General features: G+C 45.8%; 1 long non-coding RNA gene across 1 annotated transcript in view; it reads left to right on the top strand.

Annotated features, from left to right (window-relative positions):
• The window catches only part of LOC126980892 (uncharacterized), an 82,521-nt gene extending 64,185 nt beyond the window's left edge, over positions 1 to 18,336 (top strand). Inside the window, exons 2-3 of the long non-coding RNA XR_007733645.1 lie at positions 12,994 to 13,080; positions 17,170 to 18,336. This is a non-coding gene — a long non-coding RNA (uncharacterized LOC126980892). The remainder of the gene's footprint in view (positions 1 to 12,993; positions 13,081 to 17,169) is intronic.
• The last annotated feature ends 2,092 nt before the right edge of the window (positions 18,337 to 20,428 follow it).

Genomic DNA, 20,428 nt, shown 5'->3' with positions numbered 1-20,428 from the left:
AAAGAGGAAGAGGGGGAGAGCGTGAACCAAGGAGAGCTCATACATAAGGCCGAGTAGGAGTTCGTGAATTGCAGTGGTAGAAAAAACTTGCGAGGAAAGAATGTAAAGAAGAGAGAACGATGGCCGTGGATGTAATTGAGCGTCGGTAAGGTAAGGGGGAGAGGGAGACCGGCGGATATTAGGAGAGATAGGGAAGGAAGGAAGGAAGGAAGGAAGAAAGGGAGGAAAGGAAAGGTGCACGCTGACAAGGGTTTTAAGCAAATGAGAACATATCGGAGATGAGGAGGAGGAAGAAGAGGAGGAGGAGGAGGAAGAAGAAGGAGAAAGAGGACGAAGAGGAAAAAGAGAAGCAGGAAGATATGAAGAAGCAGCAAAAAGAGGAGAATGAGAAGGAGAAAGAGGAGAATGAGAAAGAGGAGAAGGAGAAGCACAAGAAGGAAGAGAAGGAGAAGGAGGAGGAGGAGGAGGAGGAGGAAGAAGAGAAGTTCGGCAAATGTTCCTCAGGGATCATTTGGGGCGACCCTGACTTCCACTCCTCTGTTGCTGTTTTTCCGAATATTCGACGATTTCGTTCCATTTCTGTGTAGTGTTGAGGCCTCGTTTCCCGCCACTGGTGACACGCTCGCCCCTCGCCGGCCCTCACTCAGCCTACCCAACCGATTAAGGCAGAAAGTTGAACTCGACGAAATTCTGTGTGTTCCCGATACGGCCCTTTAAAATGTTAAGGTATTGCGGCCATTACTACCTGCTACAACACTGCAGGCACCATTAATGTCAGAGTTAATTGATACAAGGAAAGTTATCATCATTGCATAGTTGCGCAGAAGTGAGAGTGAGTCGACCCAGTTTCGGTTGCTTATCTCAAAACAAAAGACTGTCTGCAATTTCCTTTCTCGTGGCATGCTTTCAGGAGGCAAATTTACTGTATTACTTGTCCAGCATGAAGAGTCGGCGTGCCCTGCTTATCAGAATGAAATGCAACTCATATTTTTCTGATAATATGTAATAGGCAAGGACAGACAAGCATATTAGGACACTACCCTAGAGGTCGTTCATCCTCTCCTCTGGGAAACTTGGAGAAGATAAATTATGGTAACTCTTATTTATAGTTAAAAGCACGGATGGACGGTACATAAGAGTCGGATTATGAAGAACAAGTACCTCGGTAATTTTAAATGATAGGCGAGTGAGAAAATAAGTGTTCCATAAGACACGTAGATGTTAATAAAGGACACAGATTGACTTAAATGAGACACTATAGAGATCACTTAACCTGTAAAGGATATAAAAGAATACAAAATGATGAAGACAGGCAGATGCTAAGGCCCACATTTTTAAATATTTCGTCGTCCAAGTCCACATATTCGACAAGACTTTAAAATGGGAGTTTGGGGCATTTCCTGGGATAGTTTTATGACCTTTCTGGTAGTCTAACTCCTCTTCTTTACAATGAACCTAAAAAAACACTCTTAAAACCCAACTGATCTCATTTTCGGCATTTGGAAGTAGTTGATGTGAGGGGTGCAAGCGTTTGACAATACCGACCCAAGTAACTCTATAGACAATATAAAATAGAGTACCAAGTCACTCAATATAAGAGAGAGGGAAAACCTGTGGCCCAGCATAGTGTCGAGGCTGCCGGACAGATAGCAGAGCGGGGGATGAGGCGCCGCGGAGGAGTAGCTGCCTCGATAACGCTTCATTAGCATGGAGAGTGGCTAGCGGCGCCTCCCACCCGCTCATTATGTTGATGAAGTCTGTGTGCTCTCCTCGGCCGACCACAGGACTCTCTTTTTTTCCGCGTGCACGACTCTCAAGCGAGGCGCGACCACGTTCATTACGACTACTACCACGAGGACTGCGATTTATACTACTACGACTACGATTACTACGACTGTGACCACGACTACGGCTAACTATTACAGCTACTATTACTACCACTACTGCTGCTGCTTCTGCTACTACTACTACTACTACTACTACTACTACTACTACTACTACCACAATCACCATCTTCACTAACACCAGACTCACGCAATGGATGTAATTAAGTCGTAGGAGGGATGCATAATTCAAGCGCGGTACATGACCAAATGATTAATAGATTTGGGCACGTCTCCTTCCCTCCCTTCCTTCCCTTTATCTTGTCTCCTTCCCTCCCTTACTTCCCTTTACTACGTCCATCCCTACCTCCGTCGCTTTGCCATAGGGCGCCCAACACTACACTGCTGGTCTCCTCATCTCCCTCTCCGCCGCCCCTCCCCAAGGCTCCGTGGTCGAGGTTTATGACAGTTTTAGGTCCGACTGCGGTATTTGGCCCGTGCTCGTGACAGGTGGGAATGGCCGTGTGAATATGGAGGTTAGTCTGCTATACGACCCTGCTGATGGCCCTTTCCTGCTCATGGCCCGCAACATTAGCATGCAACACGCGAATGACTGCTGTTTGGGAAGCTGGGTTACATCATGGCGAAGCTGTCCACTGGCGGCCTTGGGTAAACACTCGAAACGCCGCCCTGAAGTAAAGGCAGATAAGCATCCCTCAGTCACTATATCTCTTGCGAATATATCTTATCATAGAAAATGTTAACCCGTCCGCTGCGATTGGCACGGATTTCGCCTTCACTGGTAGCCTGGTAACATATGCTCCCAGGTCTTTCTGTGGCTCTGTGGTGGGTATTGGAGTGTTTCCCATGTGGTATTGGTATGTTGGATTTCCCCTCCCAAGATGTATGGCCTCACATTTTTCTTCACTGAATTGCAGCAGCCACTTTTTGTTCCACTCCTGTAGCTTGGTGATGTCTTCTTGTAGGAAATCAGCATCCAAGGGGTTAAGCTACCTCTCTATCACTCTTCTCCTCCTCCTCTTCTCCTCTTCCTCCCTTTGTCATGGTATCTTTTGTGAATTGGTTTAGTCATAGAAAATATCATATAACCGTTCTTAAAGTTTGTGATGCCGAGAGTACGTGTTAGTTTGATGTAGAGTTTGGAACAGGGAAGTGGTATCATCTTTTCCAACGGCATACTACTACTACTACTACTACTACTACTACTACTACTACTACTACTACGCCCCAAAAAGTGAAAAAACAAACAAACTTAACCAAACCAAAAAGTGAAAGTGTATGTTTCTCTACCTGTCACCCAACACCTCTAAGATGACACCTGGGACACCAACAGCCTTCCGGACGCCCTCTGAAGGCCATTATTTCTCTCTCTCTCTCTCTCTCTCTCTCTCTCTCTCTCTCTCTCTCTCTCTCTCTCTCTCTCTCTCTCTCTCTCTCTCTCTCTCTCTCACAGTGGTACAGAGGCGCTATCAGAGGCAGAGAAGAATGAGAGGAAAGGAGAAAAGGAGGGAGAGAGAGAGAGGGAAGGAAGGAAGGAGGGAGAGAGAGGGAAAGAGAGAGAGGGAAGGAGGGAAAAAGAGCCAGTATTATCAGAGACTACATTATAAGGAGGCACAGACACTCTCTCTCTCTCTCTCTCTCTCTCTCTCTCTCTCTCTCTCTCTCTCTCTCTCTCTCTCTCTCTCTCTCTCTCTCTCTCTCTCTCTCTCTCTCTCTCTCTCTCTCTCTCTCTCTTCAGCAATACACGTTCCATTTTCTATCTAGCGTGTCTATGCACCTGAGAGCAGTCTGTGTCACCCTCACCGCAGCTGTCACGCCTGTCTCTCGCCTCGGTGTTTTTCTTTACCCCTGTCACTCCTACACCGTTATTACCGCCACTCCTTTTCTCCTCCTGCGCCTCCCCCTCCCCCCCCATCACCTCCTCCTCCATCACCACCCAGCTCTCGATCTCCCCGTCACACCTGTCTGCTGCTGTGCCATTTCTTCGGCACTCTGTTTTTTATCCGCTTGTTACTTGACTTTGAAGTTGTTAGTGTTGTTGTTGTTGTGGTTATTATTGTTGTTTGTTGTTCCTCTGGGTTCTGCTATGTGTGTTCCTCCTCCTCCTCCTCCTCCTCCTCCTCTTCCTTCGTTCGGTGCTGGGTTCCTCCTGGTCCTTTACGCTGTTGCTGTTGTTGTTACTAATGTTTGTTTGTTAGTTTCACACCTCTGGGTACCGATATATGCACTTCTCCTCCTCCTCCTCCTCCTCCTCCTCCTCCTCCTCCTCCTCCTCTTCCTTCTTTTCCTTCTTTCGTTGCTGCTTTCCTCCTCGTCTTTTTACTTGTGTTTGTTTATCTCACCCTTCCTCCTTCTCCTCCTCCTCCTCCTCCTCCTTCTCCTCTTCCTCTTGGTCTTTCCCGGAGTCTTGCAGTTTTTAATCTTCAAGAGTAAAATCTCCACTCTTGTCTCGTAAACGTCTTCCCCGCCTCCTCCTCTCAATCTTCCTCTTCTCTCCTCTTCTGTGTTCTGTGCCCGTGTATGTAAGGTGTGAGCTAGTGTCTTCCTCCTGCTGTTGCGCCCTTTCTCTGTCTTTTTTTTCTGATTCATTTTTTTGTCTTTTTCTTCGTTTTTTCTTGTTTTCGTGTTCTAGTGTTTCTTGGTTTTCTTCTTGTTTTTTGTAGTTTTCTTGTTCTTCTTGTTGTTGTTCTTCTTGTTCTTCTTCTTCTCTCTTTTTTTTTCCCGTTGCTCCTCTTCTAACTAACTCTTCTTCCTCTCTCTCCTCATTTCCCTCCTCCTCCTTTTTCTTCTCTCTCGTCCTTTCATCTTTTTTCTTCATCTTTTTCTTCTTTTTTTTCTTTTCTTTTTCCTTTCATTTTCTTCTATCTCTCTTAGATCCTGGATTCTGGGAACGAGGATCTCTTTCCCTTGCCTCATGTGCTTGACTTTTCTCTCTCTTTTTCTCTTTCTCTCTCTTTCTCTCTCTCATCCTCTCCCTTTTTTCATTATTTTTTTCTCCAGAGCAATTTCCCTTAACTAGCCTTTCACGGGTTTAAATGTCTTTCTCATTCCACGAGTGTTCGGTACTTTTCCTTTTTTTTCCTTCTCTTTCCTTTCAAGATTATTTTTTTCCTGCTTCGCTTTCTATTTTTTTTTCATCCTTCATCATTTTTTTTTTGTCCAACACATTTTCTCTTTCTCATTCTCGTCCTTCAAGTCTGTATTTTTTATTTATTTTTCTTTTCCTTCTTGTCTTGGTTTCTCAATTTCGTCATTTCTTTCTTTTAGTTGTTGTTCTTAATTTTACACTTTCTCCGTCCCATCTCTTCTCTTCTATCCTTCTTCTCTTTCTTTCGTGTTCTTTCTCATCTCTTCTGTGTATCCTTTTTCACTCTCTCTCTCTCTCTCTCTCTCTCTCTCTCTCTCTCTCTCTCTCTCTCTCTCTCTCTCTCTCTCTCTCTCTCTCTCTCTCTCTCTCTCTCTCTCTCTCTCTCTCTCCTCTCTCTCTCTCTCTCTCTCTCTCTCTCTCTCTCTCTCTCTCTCTCTCTCTCTCTCTCTCTCTCTTTCTCTCCCATGTCATGTGTTCTTCCTCCTTCTTTGTTCCTCTCTTCCTTATTTCTCTATCCTCTTTCTTCTTTTTCTTCTTCTTCTGTAACCAAAATTCTCTCTTCCACTTGAATCTTCCCCCTTTTCCCCCTCTTCCTAATTCTTTCCTTGTTCTTCTCTTCCTTGTTTCTCTGTTATCTTTCTTCTTCTTCCTTCTTCTGCACGTAACACATTCTATTTCACTTCAGTCCTCCCTCTTTTCCCTCGTTTACTCTCATATTCAATCTCTTCCTAATTCTCTACTACTATTCTCCTCCTACACGTCTCCTCCTCCTCCTCCTCCTCCTCCTCCTCCTCCTCCTCCTCGTATTGCCTCTATCTCTCCTCGCAGGATTGGTTAACTCCGTCTCCTCCAATCAGACCTATCTAATCCGTCAGCAGCCTCTGTCTCCCATTAACGCCTCCATTCGGCCGCCGCTATCCCACGTCACAGAGGCCCTTGTTCCTTCATTAGGTTGCTTATCATGTATAATGACGCCTAATTCATTCACCGCACACCTGGCGCGCGCACACATTCACACACACACACACAGGTAGACACACATATGCATACATACAAGCACTCACACACACACTCACACATATATAATTATTGTCGGTTTGTGTGTGTATCTGTTTTGTGTATTTCTGGTTGTATCTGTCCGTGTGTTAGTGTGTGTGTGTGTATGTCTGTCAGCCTGTTTTTGTTAGTCTGTCTGTCATCCTCTCTTTCCCATTTGTGTGTTTGTTTCGTCTGGTCACGTCAAAGTCTGATTACAAAAAGATATCCCTTTGTGCATTAATAGAGAGAAGTAAAAGTATTGCCTCAAAGGAATGAAAATTAAAGAAAATGTATGTATGTAAATCCACGAAGGGATGTACCGTAAGATTGTAACACCAAGATAATATGGAGAATATGGAAGCTAATGAGGAAAATGTTCACAACTTTATTAAGAAAAATTTCCCCTTCCTTGCGATTAATAAAATTATAACTTGGCAAGAGGATATTCCGTCGCCTAATTTACAAGGTGGAGAGAAAAAGAAAGACAGTCTGTGCGGAAATTTATTTAAGTTCACACACTCGCCTCATCGCTCTCTTAAAATGTTGACATGGCTGAAGAAGATAAAAACAGAAAAATAGTTCCAAGTTTTGAACCCCTGAATATGTTTATTTGAATTCCTTTTTGTACCCTCAGGTTTTTAATTCCTCATAAAAAAAAGTGTGTATATTTTAATTTATTTATCTACTTATTAATTTGTTTATTCAAAGTAGGCATATACCTGAAACATATGTAACATTTTGACTTTTAAATGCATCAAAGTTGGTGTTTTTTTTCATATTTTTCATCTTTTATTTATCTTCCTTTAAACTACTTTTTTTCTGACTCTTGGGAGATCCTTCGCTTCACACACGCTGCTGATACCTCCCTTGTGTCACTAGCTTTGGCCCCCTAAACTTATCTCTAATATATATTTTACGGCGTTTCTCCACAATAATTTCCTTCCTCTTGGTCAGGGCATTCACCTCGGCCACGCTACCCGACATGTCACTTGTATTATTCTTGTCAACGTCCTGATAATGATTTCTCCTACTGCATATTCTCTTCTTCAAAACTCTATACTTTGGCCTCCTCTAATATTTTTTTACGGCGTTCCTCCACTATAATTTCCTTCCTCTTGGTCAGCAGGGCATTCACATCAGCCACGCTACCCGACATGTCACTTCTATCATTCTTGTCAACGTCCTAATAACGATTTCTTCTACTGCATATTCTCTTCTTCAAAACTCTATACATTCTTTTTCTCAAGCGCCGTTGGGAACAACTCGACGATACTTTAAAGTTTCATAATTAGTTTCCTTACACCTCGGAGCCCATGAGGAAGGTAGATAACTTCAACTTCAAAACTTCCATTTTAAGAAGACAGAGTTGCTCCCTCGCATTCATCGCTGTACACGCCGGGGTCTGGTTGCCAACTTTCCTCATTTCGTGGGCCTGGAAGTGTTGGTCTCGCGTAATAAACCCGACATCCTCCTCTGATATTGTTTTCATTAAGAGTTCACACGACTCAAAGGAAGGGAAGGGAAGGAAGAAGAGGGGGGAGGTGCCGGCCATGAAGGGACACCTCAAACAGGTCCCTTTGCACTCTTCTAACTTCTCCTTCATTTCCCTTCCTTTACCTGTCTCTGCACGGCCTGGAAGCAAGGAAGGGAAGGGAAGGAAGAAGAGGGGGGAGGTGCCGGCCATGAAGGGACACCTCAAACAGGTCCCTTTGCACTCTTCTAACTTCTCCTTCATTTCCCTTCCTTTACCTGTCTCTGCACGGCCTGGAAGCAAGGGAGGGGAGGAAGGAAGAGAAGGAAGTGGGGAGGGGCGAGGGTCATGAAGGGACAACTCAAACAGGTTCTTCTGCATCCCTCTCACTTATTCTTGACTTCCCTTTCTTTCACCTGTCTTTAATTAGGAAGAAGGGACGGTAAGAGAGGAAGGAACATGAAGGGGAGAATTAAATAGGCTCTTTTCACCCCTCTTGCTTCTTGATTTCCCTTTCCTTTGCCTCTTTTCACACTGTTAGGAGGAAGGGCTGGGAGGGAATGGATGGATGGAAGTTAAGTAGGAGAGGAGCATCCAGGGACGACCCAAACAGCTCCTTTTCAGTCTTGTCAGCCTCTTTAGCGTCTTTTGTTTTATTTTCTTACACTCTTTTTGAATTTCTCTTTGATCCCTCTTCCTTAATTTCTTTTCTACTCCTTTCCATTAATTCCTCTTCTACACTCCTCCCCCTCCTTAATTCCTTTTCTAACCCTCTTTATTAATTCCTTTTCTAAAACCTTTCCTAGTTCCTTTCCCTTGCCTCCCCTGCCTCTGTTCCTCCTCCTCCTCCTCCTCTCAGCCTCATCAGCATCTCTTAATTTTAAAACTCCGTAATTTCAAGTTATGGGAAAAGACATTTGTGTTATATTATATACTTTATTTCCTTTGCACAACGTCAGAGTCTCGTTAACGCTTCAGATCGGGGCGCAGTGAAAGTTAGGGCAATGGCCGGGAAGAGGGAGGTGCCTTGATTGTTGTAAATGGCGCCAGACCGTCAGTCATTCATCACCGTGCGGGGTTGTGATGACGTATGAAGTGTGTGTGTGTGTGTGTGTTTAGGCTCTTTTTTTTTTGAGAGAGAGAGAGAGAGAGAGAGAGAGAGAGAGAGAGAGAGAGAGAGAGAGAGAACTCTGACAACCCTGTCACAAGATGCTAAAAAACAATCAGAATTTGCAGCGAGCGGCCGCGGTGACGCATTACTCATGAGGTTTTCACGAACGTCGTGTTACCCCGAAAACACTTGAAGGGGCTCCGCCTGGCCGCGCTAATGGCGCGCGGGACAGCACACACACACACACACACACACACACACACACACACACACACACACACACACACACACACACACATTAATTTATTTATTACGAGTTCATCCCACATAAAACCTGCAGATAATGCTTTAATTTGTAACAGAACACCATTTTGAGACAACACGATCCTACTTTTAAATTTATTTATTAAACTGCTTATAACATTTATGGTGAGGTTTTAGCTCTTGATGCCCACACAAAGAGCAAATAATAATATAGTCCCCGCCGCCAGCATTATCCCAAGGCCACATTTGAGCACAAGGATCCAGGTGTTTGCCGGGCTCTCTCGCGCACCGCTGCCCTCACATACCAGGTGTATGCTCTCCCTTCCTGCCGCACTGCTCCAGCGGCAGCCTCGCCTCCCCTACTTACGCTCCTCCTCAGCCACTCGGTTTTGTAATGACACAGCGAGGCAGGTCAGCAGGCACGTAGGGAGGGCTGCAGCGTGAGGAATTGAGTCATTAGTGGCGGGCCTGGGGCGGGGTGGCACTCCTGGCGGGCGACGTGGCTCTTCTCACCTCTCATTATTCCCCAACGCACGCATCAACCAGCGCCGACCACAAGGGGAGGACCTGCCCGCCGCACACTGGGACGAGGCGCCGGGCATGTGGCCTGTACACACACACACACACACACACACACACACACACACACAGGGACGCGTACCATCAATAAGAAACAATAGCGGCTTGTAGTATAGTGGGGCCAGACAGTCTTTTGCGAGTCTGTATGGGTCGTATTTTAAATCATTTCGTCTCCCAAGTACACATATTTCACAAAGCTTTCGTATAAGTTGTGGGCATTTCCAGGAGTAGTTTAATGACCCTGGTGGTAGTTTGACCCTTCTTCTGTACCGTACACCTAAAAAAGACACTCATTAGAGCCCGACTGATCCCCTCTTTGACCTTTAGAAATAGTTAATGTGAGAAGTGGTCTTATAATACCGGCCTGTATCTCGTGGGACAAGGAGCAATGTAGCACCGGACCCGTGTGTGGTGTGCTCTGCCTCCTGCTCATTTTTTTTTTCTGTGGCTCGCGAATAACCCGATCGTGAATAAGATTTTTTTTTTCGGCACAAAACCCAGAACTGTGCAGGGCGAGAAAGGGAGAGAGAGAGAGAAAGATGCGAAGACGACACTTGCAACGTACACAAAAATCAAGTTACCATATCACAATGAGCTCAGAGTAAGGTACACCCATTTCCTTTAGTCCACATCTGTTCTTCCTCAATGGTTTCTTCTCAGGCAAGGCAGATAACAGTTTGGTATTTATGGTTGGCAGTCGGTGCTGTACAGAAAAGTGTTGCGTTGTGTGGTTTCGGCCCTTTCCCTCGTGACGCAGCAAGAAGATGAAGATTCCAACGCTTTAGAATATGAACTAAGTTATAATCACAATCAGAGTATTAGCAATAGGTTGTGTTCTTCGTACGGTTTTGTTCTTCTTCTTCTTCTTCTCCTTTTTCTTTTTCTTCTTCTTCTTCTTCTTTTTCTTCAATTTCAGTCCATTCTATTCATACTTGGATCATTTTTAATACTCACTAATTTTTAGGTTATTTTTTTTCACTTGTATATTTTTTCAGTTATCATTTTTTGGCCTTGAGCTGCTTCCCTCACTGTAAACAATAATTGTACATAATTCTATTCATTGTTATTATTATCAGGTATTCTTGTTGTTTTCTTATTATTATTCTCCTTCTTCTTATCATCCTCATTACCATCATCCTTTTTCTAAACACACCGCGTACCCGCTCGAGGTGTGGGCGCATCTGGCAGCCTCGTGTGCTATAGTTCCTCAAGGCTGCGGCGCTTCCTTCCCTTAAATTGAGTTGTCAGTCGTCAGCCTCATCAGCGGAGGGAGGGAGGCGGCCGTAGCTCCTTTTTCTTAGCTTCTCCCGGCAGTGTCTTTTGTCTGTTTCGTCTGCGCTATGAAAGTATGATTTGAACAAAGAAGAAAGAGTTGATTTCACACGTAACTACTTGAAGGAGGAATTTATGCAGTAGTTTTAAAGGTTTTTGAATAAGGCAACCTAATAATCTTTAATGTTAGCCCACCAGTTTCGACTTATAAGCTTCAATTCCATGTAAGACTGAACAAAGGATGGATTTGAATAAACAGACGAAGGGATTGATGCTTTTCTTTAAGGAGTAAACTGATGATGGCGTCTGGCTCTCAGGGAGTTTTCGTGGACACCAGGTTAGGGATACATAGAGTGGAATGATTGAAAAGAGTGACAACTTACTAATTCGCTCGCACAAAAATCACACCTCATTGTCGCCCATTGCTGCAAACATAAAGTCAGCGTATTTTTCTCCACCGTAATCATGAATCCCACAGCATTGCCAACACTAAACATACGAAAGAGTGGGTATTTTACGACAACTTCCATTTTTCTGACAAACTTGACGAACATGGTCTCTGGCTGTGGCTGAGCGTTGCCTTTTGAGCCAATGAATCGTGTGAATTCTTCATTAACATTTTCCTTCCCTTGTATATGTTGACTGTGTACGGGGCTTGACTATGCACAAGGCCTAGTCAACTTATGCGCGGCTGAATCCTCTGTTATGCAGGTCCTGCACCCATGGCTCGCAGGGTTTAGTCACAATGTATTCGTCAGGGAACCTCGTATTCAGCCGCCGTGTATAATGCTCCTTTACCTGCTTAAAGCTACTTCCTTGATTTAAGTTTCTAGGTCAATTTAGTAAAGTATATTAACCATGGCAGTTTACATTAGACAGCCATGTAGCGTGTCTTAACAAATGGTCGTCTGTGTGTAATTCATCACGGTCTGATCACGAGCTGGACTCGTCATCACCAGCAAGCACTCTCCTGATCAGAGCAAGGCTCCTCATGGTCGATCTCCGGGTATTGCCGGGACCTTTACACACCACACACCCATCCCCCTTGTCAGCGGAAAAGTCCCGACCTGAGCGGGCTCGAATCTACACCTGCTAGGCCGCAAAGCCTGGCAGCGCAGATCTTTAACCACTGAGCTATCAGAGCGGTGTGTGTATATATATATATATATATATATATATATATATATATATATATATATATATATATATATATATATATATATATATATATATATATTGGGTGTGCGTGCGTGCGTGCGTGTGCGTGCGTGCGCGCTCGCGCGCGTGTGCGTGTTTTGCTGTGACTTCCTGTGTTCCAAGGTCTTTTTATGTCTGTTCCTGTCTGTGTGAGAGAAGAGGAGGAGGAGGAGGGGAGCGCCCTCCCCGGCAGCAGTCTGTGTCAGTTCCTGGCTGAGGCGCGTCATTCATCAGCGTAAAAGCCTGACCGACGATCGCGGGATCAGAGGACGGCGGTTGACAATGCGCGGCTCCCTAATCCCTCGCGCGGCGGCCTGGTTCCTCCTCGCACTTTTGAAATGGCGTCTAACCTACTCAGGGAAACTGCTCTTGTGGTTTCGCGTGTAAATTATGTAAATGGATGTTTTCTCTGCTTGCTTTGCATTGAGATTCCTGTTATGAGTCTCGTTCTCTCTACACGTGAGAATGTTTGTTTGTTTGTTTGTGTGTAGGATTGGACTGGAGCTCTTAAAAAAAAAAACGAATAAAATATTGAGAGGTTTTCTACCATTGTGCTTAAAGTGAGAGGTTTTGAATCAGTGCGTTCTTCCCAACATGGCATGTGGATCAGGGCCATGGAAACTGACACAGCTTCTGGAAAGGAAACTGAAAAGTGCTTACAGGGGAAGGAAAAGATCAATGCGAAAACTCACTGGAGGAGAGGAGAAAAAAGAAAACACGAGTAACAATATTAAAAAAAAAAAAAAAGGCAACATAGAAATTGCAATGACGAGAACAAATGTAGGAGAGGGGACAGCAAATGGACAAAAAATGAGACATGGAAAAACTGATTCAAAAGGACCGAAGGGAATGGCAGATGGTGTTAGAAACTGATGAAATTAAGAAGTGCATGTATGAAACGTATAAATCGAAACGGATCACTATATAGAGGCAGTAGAAAGAACCGGATTGAAAAATTTGAGAGTTTTGCTCCTACGAAGGAATTAGAAGTAAACAAGGAAATACCACGTAGTCTGTTCACTCAGTTCACAAGTACAAATTTATATCTATGTTTTACTAATCCCCATTTCATGTTTTCTTCCATTTACAGCGGTTTTCATTTTTCTAATCGTACTTCTCTCTTTTCTAGGTGAGTCCAAAGGATGTGTCGTTCTGTACGGTGGGTTGCTGTCTCCCGCTCCGTTCAACCCCTTCTTGAGGCAGCGGAATCGGGCAGGTAAATCTATAGCCAGGCTCGCACCTCCCCGCTACTCAATTCCTCTTCCTCTCACCTGTAATTCCAGCCTAATGACGCGTATCTCGTCCTTACCTTTACTGTATTTTTTTTTTTTACAGTAAAGGAGACAGTTCAAGGGTGTAAAGAAAAATATAAAAAAAAAGCCCGCTACTTACTGCTCCTGAATAGAGGTCAAAGGAGTGGCCAAAAAGAGAGGTCAATTTCGGGAGGAACTTACTCACCTTACTTACCTTTCCTATTTATGTAAATGTAACGTTATTCAAGGATAGAAATACGAGTCGATTCTTGAATGTTTGTTTAAATCTGTTGTCTTGCCGTTAGCTTTTGCTGTCGATTAAAAACAGTCCTAGAAAAGAACAATCATTATTCTGCAGTTACTAATTACTCTTCCATTATATTCAACTAAGCTGGAAAGAAAAAAATAAACAGCGCACATTTGAGTTGAAAGCGATACGGGCAATGCATTCCTAACTCGATGACAGCACTTTCATCAATGGCCTTGCAGAGTGGTCCTCCTCTCTGCAACTTTTAGCAAGCTGGTGTTCATTCTTTTATGCATCCATTTCATTCACAAATAAAATAATTGCTTCTCTCAACGGGGGTCCAAGAGGCGAGGTATTCTGTGTCACTGTGGTCATAGCGGCGGCCACCACACCTCTCCTCCCGAAATTGACCTCTCTTTTTGGCCACTCATTTGACCTCTATTCAGGAGCAGTAAGTAGCGGGCTTTTTTTTAATATTTTTCTTTGCGCCCTTGAATTGTCTCCTTAGCTGAAAAAAAAAAAAATCCATCTGAAATTGTCCTCTCTTCTGGGAACTCCTGTTTGCTTTTCCAGGGCCGGGTATTAGCGGGCTCATTGTTGTCGTTTTTGCTTATTTACCTTGAACTGTTTACCGTAATAATACGTAAACGCAAGTACTGATGGAGAGCTTCAAAGTACGACGCCCACATGAATTATGACGAGTCAAGAATTTCGAGATTTTCCTCCCTTCGTCGGTCCTTCGCCTGCCAGCCCCTGACGCACCGAGGCCCCGGCCCGTGGCGCTGCGATTCATTATGCACACCCTGTCGTCGTGCTCGCAAGCAGTAATTCCTCTCAGTCTTTTAGCTGATCGAGGTTATTTAGAGGCAGTCAGTGACGCGCAACAAATACTCACACTCCAGCAGCAGGGCATTTAGCGGGTCTTTCTGGCCATGACACCTGCACATTAATTACTCACGTGTCGTCTGTCTTGGAGGCGGAACAGATTTACGACTCCCGGCGGAGGGGGTCGTGAGGAGGGGGGTGGGGGGGACGCCAACCCCTCGACTGTTGCGATTCACAGCTCCTACTTCGACACGGACTTTACAGTAGATTAGTATTGTGACCTCAATGCCTGAAAACCGCCCAAACAGTATTGTAGTTGCACTATTTATTCTGTGAATAAAATACACAGGCGTATACATCGTCGAATGAGGAATATTCATGAATATAATAAAACACGTGTGCCTGTGTAACGACTCGTGTGCAGCTGAAAAAAAAGTAAAAAAATAAAAAAAGTGGAGAAATGAGTGGCGGCTCGACAAAAGCCAATATGAAAGGACAAGTGTCATGTTGCACAGCCTTGGCGTGGCGGGCGGGGGTGCGGCCGTCACAGCCGCCGCCACTGCGGCACAACGGTCGTGTAGAACAGCCACTGACACTAACATTCCTAACTGCCGCGCAGCCGCCGCCGCCAGACAAACCGACAGGTGTGGTCACAACGGTGGTGGGCCGCGGCCCCTCTGACGGCGGCCTGCCGAAAACATGACGGACATAAAAAAACAACGCCACAGTCGCTTAAAACGGTCGAAATAATATAAAAAAAATTGAAAAAAAGAAGCTAAAGAGAAAAAGTAATAAAAAATAAAGAAGAAACCCATTACCACCAATACGCATAAAGTACAAGAAGTGAAAATGGAAAAGTTATCGATAAAGATGCAAAGATCGACGCGATTTTAAGCAGACAAAACGAATTATTGTAATGAAACAACAGTACTCGTGGCGAGCAGCCGAGCCTTTGTTTTGTTGCCGAACACCCGATGTCGCTCCCACGGCAAGTCCTCTCCCCCCCGCCCCCCCCCGCCATCTCCCTAGCCCCCACCACCACACCTCCCCAACTCACCTGACTCTACCACCTGAGAGACAACGATCGGGAGCCACGAGCCAATCTGGGGGTCTCTCATTGAAGTGGGAACAGATCGATAAAGAGAATTAGAACGCCGACCCCCAATAAGGGTAGAAAAAAGAATCCCAGAAGGAACGAGGTGGAAGGGGGCGTTAGTAGAGAGGTGGCAGGTGGAAGAGGAGGAATAAAGAGGGATGGAGGGGAGGTGGAAGTGGAAGAATGGAGGTGGCTTTGTGGAGGGGCAGGTGGAAGGGAAGAATAGGGATGGAGGTAAAGGGTTGCGAAAGGAGAGAAATGGGTGGTTGATTGTGATGGACAGCAGACGGAAGGGGAGGAAAGGGTGGTCGTGGATGAGAAGAAGGGGTGGAAGGGATGATGGTGGATGTTTAAGGTAGGTGGAGGGGAGGAAAGGGTGATCCTGGATGAGAAGAAGTGGAAAAAAGGGAGATGGTGGATGGGAAAGGCAGGTGGAGGGGGAGGAAAGGGTGGTCGTGGATGAGAAGAAGTGGAAAAAAGGGAGATGGTGGATGGGAAAGGCAGGTGGAGGGGAGGCAAGGGTGGTCGTGGATGTGAAAAGAAGTGGAAAAAAGGGAGATGGTGGAGGTTTAAGGAAGGTGGAGGGGAGGACAGGGTGGTCGTGGATGAGAAGAAGTGGAAAAAAGGGAGATGGTGGATGTTTAAGGCAGGTGGAGGGGGAGGAAAGGGTGGTCGTGGATGAGAAGAAGTGGAAAAAAGGGAGATGGTGGATGGGAAAGGCAGGTGGAGGGGGAGGAAAGGGTGGTCGTGGATGAGAAGAAGTGGACACAAGGGAGGTGGTGGATGTGAAAGACAGGTGGAACGAGAGGAGAGGAGAAACAAAACTTTCTGTACATGAACGCGAGATGCGATACTCTTAAAGGATAAAGTTACGGCAGTTTTTACCTTCCTTTGCAGTAGATATCTTCGTCAGTATCAGTATAGTTCACTTCCACACTGTAAGTCTTATTAAAACTTTTCCCACGCAAAGGACATTTTTAGCATACAAACCGTTCATCGTGAAGCCCCCAAGCCATCATCAACGGTCGTATTACAAGACAAATCGCAGCCCAAGAACACATATTTGACAAGGCTTTCGTAGGAGTTGTGGGGATTTCCAAGGGAAGTTTTATGACCCTGGTGGTAGTGTGAGTCTTCTTCTGTACCATGAACCTGAAGAAACACTCATTAGAACCCGACTGACCCCCTCTTTGACCTTTAGAAATACCTGTTGTCTTATAATAGCAACTTTAGTCTCTTCTTCTCTTCTCTCTTCATTCTCTCATTTATCACACGTCTCTTTCCTCCTTTCTTTCTTTCTCTCTTCTTCTCTCTCCTCTCCTCATTCTCTCATTTATTACACGTCTCTTTCCTCCTTTCTTTCTTTCTCTCTTCTTCTCTTTTCTCTCCTTATTCTCTCATTTATCACACGTCTCTTTCCTCCTTTTTCTTTCTCTCTTCTCTCCTCATTTATCACACGTCTCTTTCCTCCAACCACCGTGGAGAGTATTTATTTTTCCATTCTCTCCTCCGCGTTCCTCTCTCTCACTGGTGCTGGGGTAGAAGGCACACTCCCCGATACATGATGTTCTTGGCTTCCTACAGGAGGCTCGCGTCCTCAACCTCCTGTAGGTTTTAATTGACTTTCCATCGTTGTTTTTATCTTGTATTGTATTCTTAACAGGTTTTATATAGTTGTTAGTTTTTTTTTATAACGTTTTTAATTTTTAAGTGGTTTTATATAGTTTAACTGTTCTTTTTTATCATGTTTTTATTGTTTTACCGGTTTAATATAGTTTTGAAATACAAGTTATTTTAAATACACTAAATCCGGCACCGTATGACCCTGAAGTAGCGGCGCCAAGATACAACGCCCCTATAATATCATCATCGTTTCCTCCGCAGGATAATCTTCACAGGCGGGACACACTCTTGCCACTCGGGCCGTCCATCGAGAATTCTACGAAGTCATCAAGATCCTTCGTACCCAGCAACCACCGGTACCGCCTCGCTCCCTCCTCGTCCGCCTTTCCGCTCCGTTCTGCCCTCAACATTACCTGGAGAAAAGGAAAGAAAATTTAGATTCCACCGAAGTCGAAAGCCCAATCGATGGCGGGTATATAAATCAGAGGAAAACAAAGGGCCGGGAAATGGCTAAGTTAGGTCATGAAAGGGAAGAATGGCGTTATGGAGTAGAAAGTGAGATCAGAGAAGGAAGAAGAGAATTATCGGGTAGAAAGGCAGTTCAGGATAGGTCAGGGGAGTTATGGTTTATTTGGAGAGGTTTGCGAGGAGGCTGTCAGCGTCGAGTCATGGGAAGATTTGCTGCCAGGGACCGTAAATTAAAGCTCAGCGAAGTGATTCCTTAATGTGTCCGTAAGGCTACAAGATAAAAGTGAAGACGTGTTAATGATAATATATAATAATCTGTACCTGAGTCTGCTGTTCCCCTTTAGCCCTCTCAGTCACCGCTGCTGCTACCACAGAACCGATGGAGTTGAGCAAAAGAGAACCACCTTACACATGAAGCAAAAGATTCCCACAATTTCTCTGCCCTGGCATCCAAAATATAACACGAATAACACGTCAGTAATTTATCCAATGCTAAGAAGGTAAATGGATATTGTGAAAAAGACTACTGGATGTTACGACCACACGATTAATGTTTGGTTTTGCGACTTATCTAAAAAAAGTGAATTAGTTGAAGGGAGGATTTACGAAGCGTCATACCAGTGATGATCCTTTTCCTCCTGAATACGATAGGACACTGCTGCCAACGTGAATCTTGAGTTTATACCTGTGGCAGAGAATCCCCAGGTGACCAGGTAGAGAGTGCACTTAATTGACCCGCTTCACCTGTGTCATTTCGTCACGGCGCCGCAACATCCCCGCCCCACGAAGGCGTTACAGTGCTACGCGAGTCATTACATTAGTCAGGAGTCATTGGGGAGTTCTCGATTCTCCACCAAAATGACAAATACACGATAGGAAGAACTTGTGAGTGAGCGTCTGGTGAAAGTTGGGTGATATATACATGTGGTGGGACACGGAAACGGGGTCAGTGGTGTTGAAGTTGATGGTGGTGTTGGTGGTGGTAGGAGAGGTGGTGGTGGGTGGAGGGAGATGGAAACGGAGGTGGTGGTAGATGGTAGTGGTGATGATAGTGATGAGAATGGTCGTGATAGTGGTGATGGTGGTAGGAGAGGTGGTGGTGGATGAAGGGAGAGGGAAACGGAGGTGGTGGTAGATGGTAGTGGTGATGATGGTGGTGGTGGTAGTAGTGGAGGTGGTGGTAGATGATAGTGATGATAATGGTAGTGATAGTGGTGATGGTGGTGGTGGCGGTAATAGTCCTTTAAATATGGCGATTTCTAATTTGTTTGCTACGTGTTAATATTTGTTCACCTGTTCTAAGCAAGTAATTATGAAGATTATTTTCTCCTCTCCCCTCGTCCCTCCCCAATACGAAAAGACGATAACTGAGAAATACCCGAAAAAGGAAGAAAGAAAGAAAAAAAATAGAAACATGAAAATAGACACTTATAAAAACACAACTTCTCCCAGCGCAATTACCTACGTTGAATTATTACCAAACGCGAAAGGAACAGAAAGATGATTACCACTTCCCGTTATCATATCAAATGTTTGTACGTGGTCGCCTTAGAGGAGCTGCTTTTTTTTTTTACAGCAAAGGAAGCAGCTCAAGGGCAAAAAGAAAGGGTACTAATGAGAAAAAAGGCCGCTGTTCTTGCTGTTCTTTTCTGTTTGGCTGCGGAAGATTTCTGCTCGAGTGCACAGCGGCGACCTCTTTCCCTTGAACATCTCTTTTGAGCAGTCATATACGACACCCAATATGCAATAAAGCGGCCTTACTTACCCTCGTGTGTGTGTGTGTGTGTGTGTGTGTGTGTGTGTGTGTGTGTGTGTGTGTGTGTGTGTGTGTGTGTGTGTGTGTGTGTGTGTTAGGCTTAAGCAATATAAGATACTGATTTTTTTCTTTTTTTGTTGCCAGAAGATAATGAGCGCAATGACTGTCGTGGTGGTGGTGGAGGTGGGGGTGGGGATGGTGTGACAGTGGTGGGGTGATGTGGAGGTGGCGGTGGAGGCGTAGCAAGTCGGCGTGAGAATCTGAGGTGGATGGGAGGGAGATAGGAGGGAGGAGGGGTAAGGGGGATAGAGAAAAGCGAAGGTGGTTGTGGTGGTGGTGGTGGAGGCAGTGGAGTCGGTGTAAGAATCTGAGGTCGAGGGGGGAGGGGAGAGAGGGGAGTGGGGAGGGGGGGAGGGGAGAGGGGGAGGGGGAGTGGGAGAGGAGAGTGTTGGTGGAGGGGGTGGGGGGGGGGGGGTGGGGAAAGGGTGGGATGGAGGAGGGGGGCTTCGGGGGAGGAGAGTGAGAGTGGGGTGGGGAGTGAGGAAGGGGAGGGGCTGCTAGGAGGGGAGTGATGGATGGGGCGGGGCTGCGGTGAGGGGAGTGAGGGTAGGGAGGGATTGGGGGGAGGTGAGGAGGGCGGGATAGGGGCTGGGAGGGAAGGGGAGAAGGTGGGGAGGGGAGTGAGCGTAGGGAGGGATTGGGTAGAGGTGAGGAGGGCTGGGAGGGGGAGGAGGGAGGGGTGGGGGGGGGGTGGGGAGGGAGTGAGGGTAGGGAGGATTGGGGAGGAGGAGGAGGGGATAGGGGCTGGGAGGGAAGGGGAGAAGGTGGGGTGGAGAGGGGTAAGGGGAAGGGAATGAGGGTAGGGGGGAGTGGGGGAGCTGAGGAGGGCGGACAGGGGAGAAGGATAGGGGCTGGGAGGAAGGGAGAAGGTGGGAGGGAGTGAGGGTAGGGAGGGATTGGGTAGAGGTGAGGAGGGCGGAAAAGGGAGAAGGTGGGGTAGGGAGGTAAGGGGCGGGAAGTACTGGGGAGAGGTGAGGAAGTCGGGAAAGGGGGCTGGGAGGGACGGGGAGAAGGTGGGGTGGGGTGGGGAGGGGTAAGGGGGAGCACCACCGCCGCCGCTGCCACGCCTCCAGGTGTTTCCGCGTCTCATAATTACTTCACAGAACTTGGCACAAAGTTTTGAGTGCCTTTGTCAGCTTCATTTCCATTCCCTCGTAACACAATAGACCGCGCGGGCAGGTAAAAAAATGGTATTATATATTGTCACCACTTTCACACCCACGAACGCCTTGGTGC

This window comes from Eriocheir sinensis, chromosome 45 (assembly GCF_024679095.1).
Source record: "Eriocheir sinensis breed Jianghai 21 chromosome 45, ASM2467909v1, whole genome shotgun sequence".
NCBI classification, from domain to species: domain Eukaryota; kingdom Metazoa; phylum Arthropoda; class Malacostraca; order Decapoda; family Varunidae; genus Eriocheir; species Eriocheir sinensis.
The sequence above is the reverse complement of the archived record's forward strand: the minus strand, read 5'-3'. Positions and strand labels throughout refer to the sequence as shown.